Source organism: Pygocentrus nattereri, chromosome 11 (assembly GCF_015220715.1).
Source record: "Pygocentrus nattereri isolate fPygNat1 chromosome 11, fPygNat1.pri, whole genome shotgun sequence".
Taxonomy (NCBI): Eukaryota; Metazoa; Chordata; class Actinopteri; order Characiformes; family Serrasalmidae; genus Pygocentrus; species Pygocentrus nattereri.
The window spans coordinates 2,947,613-2,965,543 of record NC_051221.1 but is presented as its reverse complement, the minus strand read 5'-3'; positions in this window follow the sequence as shown (position 1 = coordinate 2,965,543).

The window sequence follows — 17,931 nt, the reverse complement described above, 5'->3', positions numbered from 1 at the left end:
TGGAAGTGACCGTTTAGAGAAAAACCCTTCAAACGCAGATATATTTACGTCAAGTGTTAAAACCACATTGCCCCTGCAAACTGTTCCAAACTTACCGTTTAATAAAGTTCAGGCCTCTACAGTTCGACACAACGTGGTGTCAAACACAGCGGGTCAGGCCACAGGACATACATGCGTCCACTGGATATATAATATGTACATATAGTATAACTATGGGTCAGATAAATATAGAAGTGCCTATGTGTAATAACTATATTCTCTATATATGGTTTACACTGAGCTGTTCAAGGCTGGGCCACTTTTTTAAATACCATTTATCTCCGACACGATCACGTTACTGCTAGTAAAAATCACAATATCACATTAGAATTTCAGTCACGAATGTTGTCCTTTGTATTGTGTGTAACAATAGAAAATGACTCGGAAAAAGTCTGGTTCCATTGACTTCCATTAAAAGTGAAGTGTGCTTTTTCCTTCTCCTGTAAAGTTATTTATAAAAGTTTTGAGGATACGAGGTTTTTTTATTAGGTTATAGAAGGGTATACTAACATTTCGCATTGTACTCATCACCCCTGGTCCTAGCCAATCAGAGGAGAGTCTGATGCATGACACGGCCAAAAACCGCCTATTTTGTTAGGAAAAGTCTGTTTGACATAGAAAACAACCAATCACAGCCTGTTGTTTTGCCATAGCAGAAGATGAAAACCCCACTGATATATCATCATCATCATCATCATCATCATCATCATCATCGTTGCCATTAACTGCTTAGTCTAGATGGGGTCACGGTAGCAGTTGAGAGAGCAGAGAATCTCAGACAATCCTGTATATCTCCCAGGCCAACTTGGAGATATAATACCTCCAGAAGGTCCTAAGATGACCCCAGGCGTCCAGGGGACATCTGGATCAGATGCCTGAACGACCTCAGCTGGCTCTTCTCAATGCGGAGGAGTAGTGGCTCTACTCTGAGCTCCTCCAGGATGGCCGAGCTCCTCACCCTCTCAAATAGAGTGTAGACGCCACCCAGCGAAGAGGCTCATTTCTGCTGCTTGTATTCGCGATCTCATTCTTTCAGTCATTACCCACAGCTCATGACCACAGATGAGGGTTGGGATGTAGACTGACCGGTAAACAGAGAGCTTCGCCTTATGGCTCAACTCCCTCTTCACCACTACAGTCTGGTACAGTGACCGCATTACTGCTGCCGCCTGTCCCAGCCGGCGGCCAATCTCACCATCCCTCTTCCCGACACTCGTGAACAAGACCCCAAGATACTCAAACTCCCCCACCTGGGGCAGGTCCTCCCACCTTACCTGGAGTGGGCCAGCCATGGACCCCCACGGACCCCCACAGAGCAGGTACTGTTTGGGTGGTGGATCATTCTCAGCACTGCAGTAACACTGACGTGGTGGTGGTGTGTTATTGTGTGTTGCGCTGTGTCTGGTCTATCATTTGCTTGATGAAAGACGCGATATAAAAAAGGGTTCTGTTTTCTTTTATAGAGCCCTACTTTCTAGGTATTAACCAGAGGTACATACTCCAATATAATTTGACGACCACGATGGTCAGTTCAGAGTCACCTTCTCGCTGTTAAACTGCAGACAACAAGTAACAAACAACATTAGGTAACAATTCACTGAGGTTGGTGTTCATGAGCTCACAACACTTATAAAGCTTTATACCGATAGGCGTCATCTGTCATAAAGGTGGCTTTGGTCAACTTTGATGTCAGGTTCATACAGAGGGGAAACTTCAAGGCCTTCTAGGTCTTCAGAGAAGACCTAAAGATTTCTGCGAAATACAAATTATATGCCTCATCTCTTTTATTTATAAAGCGCCTCTCCCAGGCTCAAGGCTCCTTTATGATGCTTTACAAAAATAACAAAAAAAACGAAATCTAAAGTAAATATCACGTACACATTCGCACACGGTTCCCACGACTGGTGGGGGGATTCCAAAGACCATGGTATAGAGTCACGTAGCTAGTTTAGAAAGAGTCGTTAACCATGGGGACAGTGTCACTCTGCCTGGGGGGGCCACTGACTACACTAGAGTTCACAGTTGGCCAGACCAGCAAGCCTCATAGGCTGAAAAGGTCCTCAGCCGTGAAGGGTGTAGCATTTTCATGCAGCTGAACACCACCAGTCCAGGCAGCCTGTAGCTGCAACGTAGCCTATATCAGACGTCCAGTCAAGGCCGCATCACAGCTGCAATACACTGTCACTGGAGCGTCCAGTCTAGGCCGCTCTGAGCGTCACTAAAGCAGCCGGTCCAGGCTGAATCAAGTGGTTATGTAGTGTCGCTCGAATGACCAGCCCAAGAAGCCTCTGAGCTGCGGGTGGAAAATCCCTCTCGCAAATTCAAACAGTGGGGAACATTAAAACATCTTGTTTCGCTGTTAAGTTCTGGATGGAAAAAGTTTTGAAACACCCAGCAGAAAGTCGGCCAATCGGGAATTCACTGTGTGGTTTTCTCCGTGGAATCTAGGTAGCTAGAGCAATGGTGCTGTTGGTTAGGACTTCAGGAGCAGAAGAGAAGGCCTAACTGTCAGCATAATTGGAAAGTGACAGTGCAGTCAACCGATCACACCTTGATTTACGGTGAGTGGAGCTAATTTTGTGGAAACAAACGCCACTCTAGGCCTTCTTTTAAGGAATTCAAGAGATGGCATCAGTAATTTGTCAGAAGTGGAAAACAGCACTGGCTGCTCTAAACCAGAGCTCAAAGTCACTGTGAAGCTGAAAAACATGTTCTGAGTACGTCACAAGTAAAACGTGGAACATCTTTTGAAAGCTTCAAATGCCTGTGTCTAACCTAGAACTGCTGGAAAATAATGTCCATTAGCTTAGCGCCAACAAGGTACTAGGATCCCATAGGGACCGGAAGCTAGCATTGCCATCGAGGTGGGTTTTTTCCTCTCGTATTGGCGCCGCTTTTGATATCTGTGCCCAGAACTGGAGGTGTAACTCTAACAGTTACAGTTCACCACTGAGTTCACATAACATCTGTCAGGCTTTGGGTTGTCATGACACTTTCTTGGGTGAAATGCCACATTATAACAATGTTTTATCGCAGTTACATAATGCAGTTGAGGTGACGCTTTAAAACTTAGAATTGCAACTTGAAATGCGACTTGCACGGTTTTGTTCAAGCAGCCTGACGTATCAAGTTCCATCGACAGTGTGTGTCACTGTGACATAAACTAAGCTACAAAATGTTGTCATAACACAACATAATGTCAGAAACGGTCACCTGCTTCACATCAACGTAGGCAAGCGCAACCTTTTTGACAAATGAGGCCTTTTGGAACAAGCCTTGATAAACGTTTAAGCCGGTTTATGCCAGTTGTTGTAGCCTTATGTAGTCCTAACGAACACCGATCTCTTCAGTAAAGCGTCACCGACGTTTCTCAATAATCTCGCACATTTAAGCAGGAAAGTAAATCGGAAGCACCTCCAAATGTCCGATAAGCTCTTTGTTTTTTTAAAGATAAACAGTGAAAACCACGGTGAGAGTCCTCACTTTCGTTTACAGGCCAGTTTCAGTTCAGTTTTTACAGTCGCATGCAAAAGTTTTGCCCCCCCCCCCCCGGTCAGGTCAGCATGTTTTCTTGATTGTGTAAATAAGCTGGCACGTCTTCGACAGGGAACCCACTTCATGTGAACGCACGGTTGCTGTTTAGTTGCTGAAATGAAGACATCAGGGAAATATTAAACTTCTAAAATTGGTGGCACAAGTAAATCAATAGAAATTGCGTAAAAATGTCACATTTACCTTGGTTCCCTGAACAGGACGCGTTCAAACTGTTGCCCACAGCTGTAGATAATAAAAGACTCTCTATACTTAGAACATAAGGCCCTCTGTACATTTAACTCCTTGCTACTTTTTGTCCAAAATAACCACACAGTACTATGGAGAGCTGTGCACACCTGTTCAGTCAATATCTAGAACCTAGAAGGCATTTTAATTTAATTGTAATGTACGGCAGTTTAGCAGATGCTCTGATTCTGATCATTTTTACACGGGGAGGTGAAGGTAGTGTTAGGAGTCTTGCCCAAGTACAAGGGCAGGGTACTTGCTGTTGGGGATTGAACCCCAGTCTAGGCTGAAGTGCTACCCACCACACTATGCCAAGCACCAGTTAGATCATCTTGGAACATCTTACCCAAAATAAATATCTAGCACTTATCTGGTCCATATGTAAAAGAAAGCATTGCCACATTATTATTATTATTATTATTATTATTATTATTATTATGTTGTAAGCCTAATCCCAATCTTAACTCCAGGAACCCAAACAGGAACACATGCGCACAGTATAGCACAGGCAGTACAAGCTCATTAGCTCGGGTGAATTAGATCAACAGCGCAAACCGGCCACGAGGTCACGCAGCTACACTCACAGTCTGCGTCCCTCAATTACCACCCTGCACCACACAATACCACTTTTATCTGCTCTGAAAGTGAGTTCATTTACCCCCCCCCCCCCCACCTCCCACCTCCCACCTACACACACACACACACTCTGTTTAGAACGGACGGATGGACGGTTCTCCTCCGTCTGTTGCCTTTGTTCCTCATTGTGCTGTCTGCGTTCAATGCACCGCCAGACGTTTGCATTTAAGAAAGACACTTAAACAGCTTTAACTAGAAATTAAGGCCGTTGTAGTGACTTTAGGGGCTGTATCTGCGACAATACAGGTGTTGGAACAACCCGGGAAACGATGTTTTGATGATTTTCCTCTTAAATAGGGACGTTTCTCTGCAGATGTTAGTGCACTGTTAATATTTATTTATTCATTTTAACGTACTAAACAAAAACATAAATCATAAAGTGTGCTGTAACTTTTGCACGGGCCACATTTGATGTTTTATTTTCCAATAGTTGAGCTGGCCTAGAGTGAAAGTAGCGTTTTCTTAAATATTACCAACAATTTAAAGTTTTAACACCTTTTTTTATGCATTGACTAGATGTTTATAGCTATATTTGCTCTGTCTTCTGTTTATTAAAGAGAAGAATAAAACAAAAAAAAACATTCTCTACTCTGAATAAGCAACACAGTGGAAAAGCAAAATGAGGACGAATTCCCCAACAGCAGTAAGACAAAGGTGGACGAGGTGACCGGCAGATGGTAGGTGGTTCTTATGGAAATGATTGGTCTTTAGTTTAACCTGTGACTCCAACAGTGCACATTTCAGCTCCTCCAGGATCCAGAACTAACGAGTAAAAATAGTTACGTATGTTAAACAGCAACATATTTGACTTGGTTGCTCTGGTTTAGTGAATTAGTCCATACACAACCTCAATAAACACTCCTCTACACTAGAATAGGAGATATCAGTCCATACACAACCTCAATAAACACTCCTCTACACTAGAATAGGAGATATTAGTCCATACACAACCTCAATAAACACTCCTCTACACTAGAATAGGAGATATTAGTCCATACACAACCTCAATAAACACTCCTCTACACTAGAATAGGAGATATTAGTCCATACACAACCTAAATAAACACTCCTATACACTAGAATAGGAGATATTAGTCCATACACAACCTCAGTAAACACTCCTCTACACTAGAATAGGAGATATTAGTCCATAAACACCCTCAATAAACACTCCTATACACTAGAATAGGAGATATTAGTCCATAAATGACCTCAATAAACACTCCTCTACACTAGAATAGGAGATATTAGTCCATACACAACCTAAATAAACACTCCTCTACACTAGAATAGGAGATATTAGTCCATACACAACCTCAATAAACACTCCTCTACACTAGAATAGGAGATATTAGTCCATACACAACCTCAATAAACACTCCATACACTAGAATAGGAGATATCAGTCCATACACAACCTCAATAAACACTCCTCTACACTAGAATAGGAGATATTAGTCCATACACAACCTCAATAAACACTCCTCTACACCGGAATAGGAGATATTAGTCCATACACAACCTAAATAAACACTCCTATACACTAGAATAGGAGATATTAGTCCATACACAACCTCAATAAACACTCCTCTACACTAGAATAGGAGATATTAGTCCATACACAACCTAAATAAACACTCCTCTACACTAGAATAGGAGATATTAGTCCATACACAACCTCAATAAACACTCCTCTACACTAGAATAGGAGATATTAGTCCATACACAACCTCAATAAACACTCCATACACTAGAATAGGAGATATCAGTCCATACACAACCTCAATAAACACTCCTCTACACTAGAATAGGAGATATTAGTCCATACACAACCTAAATAAACACTCCTCTACACTAGAATAGGAGATATTAGTCTATGAATAAACTCAATGCACACTCTTATACACCAGAATAGGAGTTGTTAGTCCATAAGCACACAAAATAAATGCTCATGTACATTATAATTGGACACATTAGTCTTGTTTATATTACGGCGTTAATATTGGTGAAAATATTGTAAAACTCCAAGTTGTTCTCAGCACTTTAGGATACCTCGAGAACATCAGTGAGAAAGTCATCAAATGTACAGAAACTGTAGTGGAGTGGAGTCGCACTCAAAGCCATGGCAATATGCAAAACACATCTCAATGAAAGAAAGCTGTTAAAGACTCAAAATAGAGGACAGTGAAGATAGACAGATAGAGAAAGAGAGAGAGAGAGAGTGTGTGTGTGAGTCTATCTTTCACCATCTCATACAGTGTCTCTGGTGAGAAAGCTGTGGTCAAACTGCATTTCTCCAGACTGGAGAGAGACAAAACCACACTTACCATCTTCTTTTCATGCACTCTCTAAAAAGAGCCATTTGTTCCTGCTTAATAAAGTAAGCAAAATGTTCTGCATTGAGATCTATAAGTATAACTCAACTTTTATCTTCATGTCATATGGCGTAAAAATCACTTGACTGCCGACGACAAAGCTACAGACAAGTCCAGAAGAATAAAAACAGCATCAAACCAAACGATGGGATCAATTTTACTTTCTGTTGAAAGGTCACACACAAGCCTAGAAGGTCACAGATATGACCAGAAAGTCACAGAAAGTCCAAAATGGTTACAGACAGGACCAGAATGTTATAGACTGACCAAAAACTTTACAGATAGGACAAGAACATCACAGACTCACCCAAAACTTTACAGACAAGACCAGAACTTTATAGATTGACCCAAAACTTTACAGACATGACCAGAATGTTACAGACTGACCCAAAACTTTACAAGCAGGACAAGAACATTACAAACTGACTCAAAACATTACAGACAGGAGAAGAACATTACAGACTGACCCAAAACTTTACATACAGGACCAGAACATTACAGACTGACCCAAAACATCACAGAAAGAACCAGAACGTTACAGACTGACCCAAAATATCACAGAAAGAACCAGAACATTACAGACTGACCCAAAACAGTACAGACAGGCCTAGAAGGTCAAAAACAGGACCAGAAGGTCACAGAAAGTCCAAGATAGTTACAGACAGGAGATGTAGGTCACACACAGGCCTAGAACATTACAGAAAGGACTAGATGTTCACAGACAGGCTTAGAAGGTTACAGCCTGGGCCATAAGATCACAGACACGCCTAAAAGGTTAAAGCCTCTGCCAGAAGACCACAGACAGGCCCATAAGGTTAAAGAAATTGTCTAAAGGAGACAGAGAGGTTACAGACAGGCCCTGAAGGTCCTAAACCAGCCTATAAGGTTACAGACTGAGACAGACAGGTCACAAGGTCACAGACAAGACCAGAAGACCACAGACAAGCTAAGAAGGTCAAAGACAGGTCCAGAAAGCCCAGAAGGTTACAGACAGAATCAAAAGATCATACTCATAGCCACAAGCTTAAAGTTGGGACCAGAAGGTTACAGACAGTTCTCGATAGGACTGGAACTGTATAAACAGATAAAACGTTCCAGATAGATATAGGGTACAGATGGGACCAGAAAGTTAGATACAGGAGAAATAAGTTCACAGGCAGGCTTAGAAGATCATAGACAGGCTCATGTGGTCACAGACAGGACCAGAAGTTACAAACAGGACCAGCAAAAGCGAAATGGTACCAGAACAGCCCCCTAGGGATGGTCTCTGTGACAAACACTGTGTCACTTCCACCAGAGCACAATTTTGCAGGTTCAAGTGTTTCCCAATGCTGCTCATGACTCCCCTCATCACCTAATTATCAAGCTCTTCATGAGTTTAAAATGTGTGTGTGTGTGTGTGTGTGGGTGTGTTTGTGTGTGAGAGAGCAGTGCAAGGGGACCGCAGGAGCAGGCATGGGAAACACTGGGGAACTTTAGTTACAACATTGCTGCCCACCAGGGTCAAGCCTGCTTACAAAGGCTGCTAATCACGTTCTCCAATTAGCATCACCACTGAATTTTATTAAAAACCCTTGCAGAAGCTTCACGCTCACTATCTCCACTATCGGAAAATCTCACAGCTCACACAGCTAGGTCGAGAGTGGGCCACCACCCTAAAACATCCCATCAAGAGTAGCTCTGTGGTCAGAAACTGACCATTGGTGAAAGGCTCAGGTGCCTCAGCTGTACACCAACAAGGCTACAAAGGAGGGGCTCCTGATCAAATTTGGCATAACGAATAAAGTAAACGCAGCGCTGTCCAGTAGAGTTTGGGTTTTTGCAACATCGACTCTGTTTAATTTGGTTCCGGTCACATTGCAATGACCAAACTACACTAAGCTGCATGCATGGATGTTCACTGAATTGGTCAGGAATTTGACGTGGATACCAGCACTGTTCCTTTTATGCCTACATTATCAGCAAGCATGTGTTTTTTAGTCTTTTGTTTCATATTACTGTAAAAGTCTAGATGCTTCTTTCACTTAGAGGCTGTTTATACGTTGCGTCATCATGTTTTTTTAGATCATGTTTGAATTTGACTGGACTGCATAATAAGCCAGGTGTAAAAACACCCAGGGAGCGTTCAGATAACGATCGGATCGCTCACACCGCATTTGGAGATATTTTAAATGTGTAAAAAGCTGCACAAGCAGCTGCACAAGCCTGAGATCACTATCCGCGGATGTGTTGTACAGCATGGCTTCACTGGACACTGGAGCAGTGGAAACGTGTTCTATGGAGGTGATGAATCAGCTTCACCATCTGACAGACTGATAATGAATCTGTGTTTGGCGAATCCCAGGAGAACGTTACCTACCAGAATGCATAGTGCCAATAGAAAAGTTTGGTGGAGGAGGGATTATGCATCCTTGTATGCATCTACATTAGCAATCACACAAGAACTTCATTCTAATTAACGAAGAAATCCGCAGGTAGTTTAGGCTGTTATATCTGGTTAACAGCATGAGTAGCCTAGCCTCCCATTATCTGGGGTTTGGTAGAGACAGATATTTATAACGTGTTTTTAATAAATGCTTTTTAAGCAATCAGTGAGGGCCGAGAGGCAAGAGAGAAAAAAGAGACTGAGAAATGAAAATACAGGCATTGACATCAAAACCAAATGAAACTGATTTTTAGTAAATAGGTAAATAAATAGCTAAACAAGCGACTAAATAAAGTTCAACAGGTTAAATAAATGAAAGCAAAAGGTATATCAAATATAGGGATGGATTACAAAAAGTGTGAAAAATATAGATTAGAAATCAGCAGTTGGTGTGATACACATATGTTATGTATGCACAAAAGTATTGGGACACCACTCCTGATTATTGCAATCAGGTAATTCAGCCACACCCATTGCTGACAGGTGGATACAATTAATCACACAGCCTTGCAGTCCCCATAGAGAAACCCTGGCAGTAGAACGGATCGTACTGAAGAGCTCACTGACTTTAAACATTTAAACTTCTCATAGGATACCACCTCTGACACAAGTCAGGAGATCTAAATGCTTCAGCATACTAAGACATATGCTTCCAACTTTGTGGGCATAGTTTCTTTTTCAGCATGACTGAGCCCGAGTGCACAAAGCGGCTCCATAAAGTCAGGCTGGGTGAGTATGGTGTGGAAGAACTTGACTGGCCCTCACAGTCCTGAGGGCCAGTTGAGTCCTGACCTCAACCCCATCCAACACCTTTGGGATGAACTAGAACGGCTATTGTGAGCCAGACCCTCTCGTGCAACATCAGTGTCTGACCTCACAAATGCACTTCTGACTGAAATGTGCACAAAGAACCACAGACACTCTCCGAAATCTTATGGAAAGCTTTCCAGAAGAGTGGAAGCCGTTAGAGCTGCAAAGGCGGGACCAACTCCTTATTAATGCCTTTGGTAATGGGAGTCATAAAAGCTCCTGTAGGTGTGAAGTGTAGGTGTCCCAGTACTTTTGTCCATATAGTGCATTTGGCCAAAATGGACCTTGCAGATATTTTGATCTTGCATGGTGCATTTATATATGTTCTTGATATAAATGTATTGTCCAACATATTATGTAACATGGAAATAGAGATGCGTTGTGTCACAATCAGAGTAATAAACGTCAACCTTACCTGACCTCTGATCAGTTGGTTTAAGGATTTGTCCATTTGAATTTAGCCAATCAGATCAATGATACTTCATCTCACCTATCCAAAATGTTTCCAGAGATTATATTCCAAGATTAGATGCTGTGCCTCATTACTGTTATTGAATTAAAGATGATATGAGAGTTAAATGAAAGTTATGTCTGGCAGATTACATGGACAGACCCTTGAGTGGTTCAATAGTTCGGTACACGATCGAGCACAGGTAGAGTGTTCCCACTTGTCAAAATGAGCTGAACCAAAGACGAACGTCAGGTTGGTCCCCACTAAGCAGCGTAGGCATGAAAGGACCCCTAAAGTAGGACCTACTGGTTTCAAGCAAACTACTCGAGAGATCTTTCTGTTGGAATTTTCAGTGTCGTGACAAGAGTTTCGACTTCCATCCAAATCAGGTACTTTCAGCGGGTGTTATTGCAAGAGACAGAGATGACAAAAGAGTGGAAGACAAATTTGAGTCAGGTTCAGAGAGACGGAGAGAGTTTGTGTGTTTCCTGAGTCAAATTACTTGGGTTTAATTAATGGGATGACTGCGCTCACACATCGTCTGAGGTGTCGGCAACACATATATTTCGGTAAGATCTCCCCATATGCAGAAAGAGAGAGAAAGCAAGAGCGAGAGACGAAGAGAGGGAGGGGCAGAAAAACACAGGGAGAGATAATAATCTCTCGTGTGAGATGAGAATTCATTTGTCAGACAGATGACATTAAATTTCATTAAGTTTCGCGTCCCTGACTCAGATGCATGCGCTGTTCTTATACAATCCACTGCTGAGGTAATGGGCGATAGCTTAGATTTGGGCAGAGGTGGTGTTCCGTCGCTCGTTTGGACCAGTTTTGATAAACACAGCTGGGAACAACTGTGTCTTCTTGATCTGTATCAGAATTTATCATTTGTTGTTGTGTTGTTGTTATTGTTGTTCTTGTTGTCCTGTTAGTGGTTGCTTCCTTCTCTTGCAGTCAGCTGACTGTCAATCAAATGGAAATTAAGAAAAGGAAGAGAAAGCTCATTATCGAGTACACATCAGCATTCAGGAGACACACCTTGTCAGAAGCCTCAAAATTAAAGCACTGAATTCAAGCTCATTTGAGTGTTTTTTAAAGCTCTGTTCTGAGAAGAGAGTGCCATTCTGCCGCGATGGTGTGAAGCTCCTGCTGAATCACTTCATGCTAATGCTGGAGTCTGATGATAGGCTGTGGCTTTTTGGCCTGATGATGTTCCGGTTGGGGTTTGCAGCATGGTGCCACTTTGCTTGGCACCTTTAGCCTTTAAGGTTACCTTTAGCCTTTTTGGCCCTGTTGTCTGATGTCAGTCTTCACTCTTCTTGTATCCAGGCCCAGAACCTACTGACACATCTTGTTTGTTTGTTTGTTGTGCAAAATATTTTATTACAGAAATTTATTAAAAAACAAGAAATTAGAAACATTAAGATAAAAAAACGAAGCATAGTTACTCTAAAAATGAAGAGAGTTCTGTGTTAAAGACTCATGTCTCAGTTGGAATTCAAACAAAAATGAGAAATTCCTGTAAAATCCATAAAACAAGAGCATCTAAGCTACAGTGAATTCCAGCTGTGAACCTAAACACATTCACTCACAGTCCATCAGGTTTGAAACCACCTTGTTTGTGGCTTTGAACCAAACGAGAATCTGTAAATTGCTGATGACGACAGTGTAGCAGACTGTACGGAGGGAAAAACATTCTAATGGCAGACTGGAGAATGCATATTTATTTTTGATTGGCAGGTGTTATTCCTAAATTAACAAAAAACAAAAATGAACAGATATCTGGGACATTGGGATGTAAAATTAAACTCAGTGAGAGAACAAACTGAGTGATGGAACGAGAAAAAAAAAATAGGAAAGGAAGGTGAGAGAAAGAAAAAACAGAGCTTAATGCATCAAATGTACACCAAGCCCAGCGCGTCTGAGTGAGGCTCAGGTAATTACTCAGATATATGATCACTGCTGGAACAAAACCTTGCATTTCCACTTCTGTCATTTCTTATTGATTTACAGCTGCCAAGGCACTTTGTATTGTATCAGAATTTTATGCAAATGGAGCAAGAGAAATGGCCCAAAATGACTTAGAATAAAATCTTATCTTAACTTACACTGAAAGTTAAAAATGCTGAAGCAGAGATGTTAAGAAAGTTAAGAGTCTACATGCTACAGACTTACTTTCATTATCTCCCAGAAAGCTAGAACTGAGTCGTTTCAATGAGGGCTGTGTTGAGCTTGGTATCCCTTTCAGAAGCTTCGTAATCCAGCCTTGAAGAGCTCTGTTTTTGGAGACTTGGTAAAATACATCCATAATGAACCCAACACTGAATGCCTTCTGAGATTGTTTAGCAATTTCTCCATGTCCACCAATCAGAAACTCTGTTCCTGAATGGCCGACCAATCAGTGGCTGTGTTGCTCACTCATCGACCAATCAGTGGCTGTGTTGCTCAATCATCGACCAATCAGTGGCTGTGTTGCTCACTCATCGACCAATCAGTGGCTGGGTTGCTCGCTCATTGACCAAACAGAGGCAGTGTTCCTGAATCCTCGATGAGTCAGAAACTGTATTCCTGACTTTTTCACCAATCAGAGACTGTATTCCTGACTTTTTCACCAGTCAGAGACCGTATTCCTGACTTATCGACCAAACAGGTGTTGTGTTCCTGACTCATCGACCAATCAGAGGCTGTATTTCTGACTTGTCAATCGATCAGAGGCTGTATTCCTGACTTGTTGATTAATCAGGGGCTGTGTTCCTGACTTGTCGATCAATCAGGGGCTGTGTTCCTGACTTGCTGATCGATCAGTGGCTGTGTTCCTGACTTGTCGATCGATCAGTGGCTGTGTTCCTGACTTGTCGATCAATCAGGGGCTGTGTTCCTGACTTGTCGATCGATCAGTGGCTGTGTTCCTGACTTGTCGATCGATCAGTGGCTGTGTTCCTGACTTGTTGATCGATCAGAGGCTGTGTTCCTGACTTGTCGATCGATCAGTGGCTGTGTTCCTGACTTGTTGATCGATCAGAGGCTGTGTTCCTGACTTGTCGATCGATCAGTGGCTGTGTTCCTGACTTGTCGATCGATCAGTGGCTGTGTTCCTGACTTGTCGATCGATCAGTGGCTGTGTTCCTGACTTGTTGATTAATCAGGGGCTGTGTTCCTGACTTGCTGATCGATCAGTGGCTGTGTTCCTGACTTGTCGATCGATCAGTGGCTGTGTTCCTGACTTGCTGATCGATCAGTGGCTGTGTTCCTGACTTGTCGATCGATCAGTGGCTGTGTTCCTGACTTGCTGATCGATCAGTGGCTGTGTTCCTGACTTGTCAATCGATCAGAGGCTGTATTCCTGACTTGTTGATTAATCAGGGGCTGTGTTCCTGACTTGTCGATCAATCAGGGGCTGTGTTCCTGACTTGCTGATCGATCAGTGGCTGTGTTCCTGACTTGTCGATCGATCAGTGGCTGTGTTCCTGACTTGTCGATCGATCAGTGGCTGTGTTCCTGACTTGTTGATCGATCAGAGGCTGTGTTCCTGACTTGTCGATCGATCAGTGGCTGTGTTCCTGACTTGTCGATCGATCAGTGGCTGTGTTCTTGACTTGTTGATTAATCAGGGGCTGTGTTCCTGACTTGTCGATCGATCAGTGGCTGTGTTCCTGACTTGTTGATTAATCAAGGGCTGTGTTCCTGACTTGCTGATCGATCAGTGGCTGTGTTCCTGACTTGTCGATCGATCAGTGGCTGTGTTCCTGACTTGCTGATCGATCAGTGGCTGTGTTCCTGACTTGTCGATCGATCAGTGGCTGTGTTCCTGACTTGTCGATCGATCAGTGGCTGTGTTCCTGACTTGTCGACCGATCAGAGGCTGTATTCCTGACTTGTTGATTAATCAGGGGCTGTGTTCCTGACTTGTCGATCAATCAGGGGCTGTGTTCCTGACTTGCTGATCGATCAGTGGCTGTGTTCCTGACTTGTCGATCGATCAGTGGCTGTGTTCCTGACATGTCGATCAATCAGGGGCTGTGTTCCTGACTTGTTGATCGATCAGTGGCTGTGTTCCTGACTTGTCGATCGATCAGTGGCTGTGTTCCTGACTTGTTGATCGATCAGTGGCTGTGTTCCTGACTTGTCGATCGATCAGTGGCTGTGTTCCTGACTTGTCGATCGATCAGTGGCTGTGTTCCTGACTTGTTGATCGATCAGAGGCTGTGTTCCTGACTTGTCGATCGATCAGTGGCTGTGTTCCTGACTTGTCGATCGATCAGTGGCTGTGTTCTTGACTTGTTGATTAATCAGGGGCTGTGTTCCTGACTTGTCGATCGATCAGTGGCTGTGTTCCTGACTTGTTGATTAATCAGGGGCTGTGTTCCTGACTTGCTGATCGATCAGTGGCTGTGTTCCTGACTTGTCGATCGATCAGTGGCTGTGTTCCTGACTTGTCGATCAATCAGGGGCTGTGTTCCTGACTTGTCGATCGATCAGTGGCTGTGTTCCTGACTTGTCGACCGATCAGAGGCTGTGTTCCTGACTTGTCGATCGATCAGTGGCTGTGTTCCTGACTTGTCGATCGATCAGTGGCTGTGTTCCTGACTTGTCGATCGATCAGTGGCTGCGTTCCTGACTTGTCGACTGATCAGTGGCTGTGTTCCTGACTTGTCGATCGATCAGTGGCTGCGTTCCTGACTTGTCGATCGATCAGTGGCTGCGTTCCTGACTTGTCGATCGATCAGTGGCTGTGTTCATGACTTGTTGATCGATCAGTGGCTGTGTTCCTGACTCGTCGACCGATCAGAGGCTGTGTTCCTGACTTGCTGATCGATCAGTGGCTGTGTTCCTGACTTGTTGATCGATCAGTGGCTGTGTTCCTGACTTGTTGATCGATCAGTGGCTGTGTTCCTGACTTGTTGATCGATCAGGGGCTGTGTTCCTGACTTGTTGATTGATCAGTGGCTGTGTTCCTGACTTGTTGATCGATCAGTGGCTGTGTTCCTGACTTGTTGATTGATCAGTGGCTGTGTTCCTGACTTGCTGATTGATCAGTGGCTGTGTTCCTGACTTGTTGATTGATCAGTGGCAGTGTTCTTTTTTCTATGATGTTGATCTGAGAGGGTTAACGTTACCAGTGTAGTAGAGAGTGTAGAGAGGACTGCAGCAGCAACAGGGTTGTACACACAATTTCCTGAATGCGTGCAGAAGAAGTTTTGGGCCAGGAGGCTGGAGGAAAGAAAGACAAAGATGAATGAAGGAAAAGGCTTTGGACATTGAGGACATGGCTAAGGCTGTATCCGTGTGTGTGTGTTCACAGATGGGAGGGAATGGGAGGTGAGAAGGCCGGGTCAGGTCCCAGCCTGTGTGTGTATGTATGTATGTGTGTGTGTGTGTGTGTGTGTGTGTGTGTATGTGTGTGTGTGTCTGTGTGTCTCATTTGGAGAATCTCATTCTCAGCTCCACATTGGTGGGGAAGAAATCGAACCTGTCAGAGCCCTCAGGCAGAACACTGAGAGGTGTGGAAGAATCTACAGCTCAGGAAGGATCAAGAAACACACACACACACACACACACACACACACACACACACACATACACACACACACACACAGACACACATCTAGTTCTTTTTTCTCTCTCTCTCTCTTGCTATATATAAATATATATATATATATATATATATATATATATATATATATATATATATATATATATATATATATATATATATATATATATATATATATATGGGTAATTATGGACAATTATTATCGGTCCATTCATCATGAAATGTTGTAAAAGTGATGGAGTTTTCAACCAATACTATATCTATCTATCTATCTATCTATCTATCTATCTATCTATCTATCTATCTATCTATCTATCTGTCTGTCTGTCTGTCTGTCTGTCTGTCTGTCTGTCTGTCTAATACAAATATAATATATAACACAAATATACATAATGAAATCGATATGTAATCAATATATAATATAAATATAATATATAACACAACTATACATAATCAAATCTATATGTAATCAATATATAATACAAATATAATATGTAACACAAAGCTATACATAATCTATGTATGAACAATATATATTCCAAATATAATATATAACACAAAGCTATACATAACCAAATCTATATGTAATCAATATATAATACAAATATAATATATAACACAGCTATACATAATCAAATCTATATGTAATCAATATATAATACAAATATAATATGTAATACAAAGCTATACATAATCTATGTATGAACAATATATATTCCAAATATAATATATAACACAAAGCTATACATAACCAAATCTATATGTAATCAATATATAATACAAATATAATGTATAACACAGCTATACATAATCAAATCTATATGTAATCAATATATAATACAAATATAATATGTAATACAAAGCTATACATAATATATGTATGAACAATATATATTCCAAATTTAATATATAAGACAAAGCTATACAAACCAAATCTATATGTAATCAATATATATTCCAAATATAATATATAACACAACTATACATAACCAAATCTATATGTAATCAATATATAATACAAAAATAAAATATAACACAGCTATACATAACCAAATCTATATGTAATCAATATATAATACAAATATAATATATAACACAGCTATACATAACCAAATCTATATGTAATCAATATATAATACAAATATAATATATAACACAACTATACATAACCAAATCTATATGTAATCAATATATAATACAAATATAATATATAACACAACTATACATAACCAAATCTATATGTAATCAATATATAATACAAATATAATATATAACACAACTATACATAACCAAATCTATATGTAATCAATATATAATACAAATATAATATATAACACAAAGCTATACATAACCAAATCTATATGTAATCAATATATAATACAAATATAATATATAACACAAAGCTATACATAACCAAATCTATATGTAATCAATATATAATACAAATATAATATATAACACAACTATACATAACCAAATCTATATGTAATCAATATATAATACAAATATAATATATAACACAACTATACATAACCAAATCTATATGTAATCAATATATAATACAAATATAATATATAACACAACTATACATAACCAAATCTATATGTAATCAATATATAATACAAATATAATATATAACACAAAGCTATACATAACCAAATCTATATGTAATCAATATATAATACAAATATAATATATAACACAAAGCTATACATAACCAAATCTATATGTAATCAATATATAATACAAATATAATATATAACACAACTATACATAACCAAATCTATATGTAATCAATATATAATACAAATATAATATGTAATACAAAGCTATACATAATATATGTATGAACAATATATAT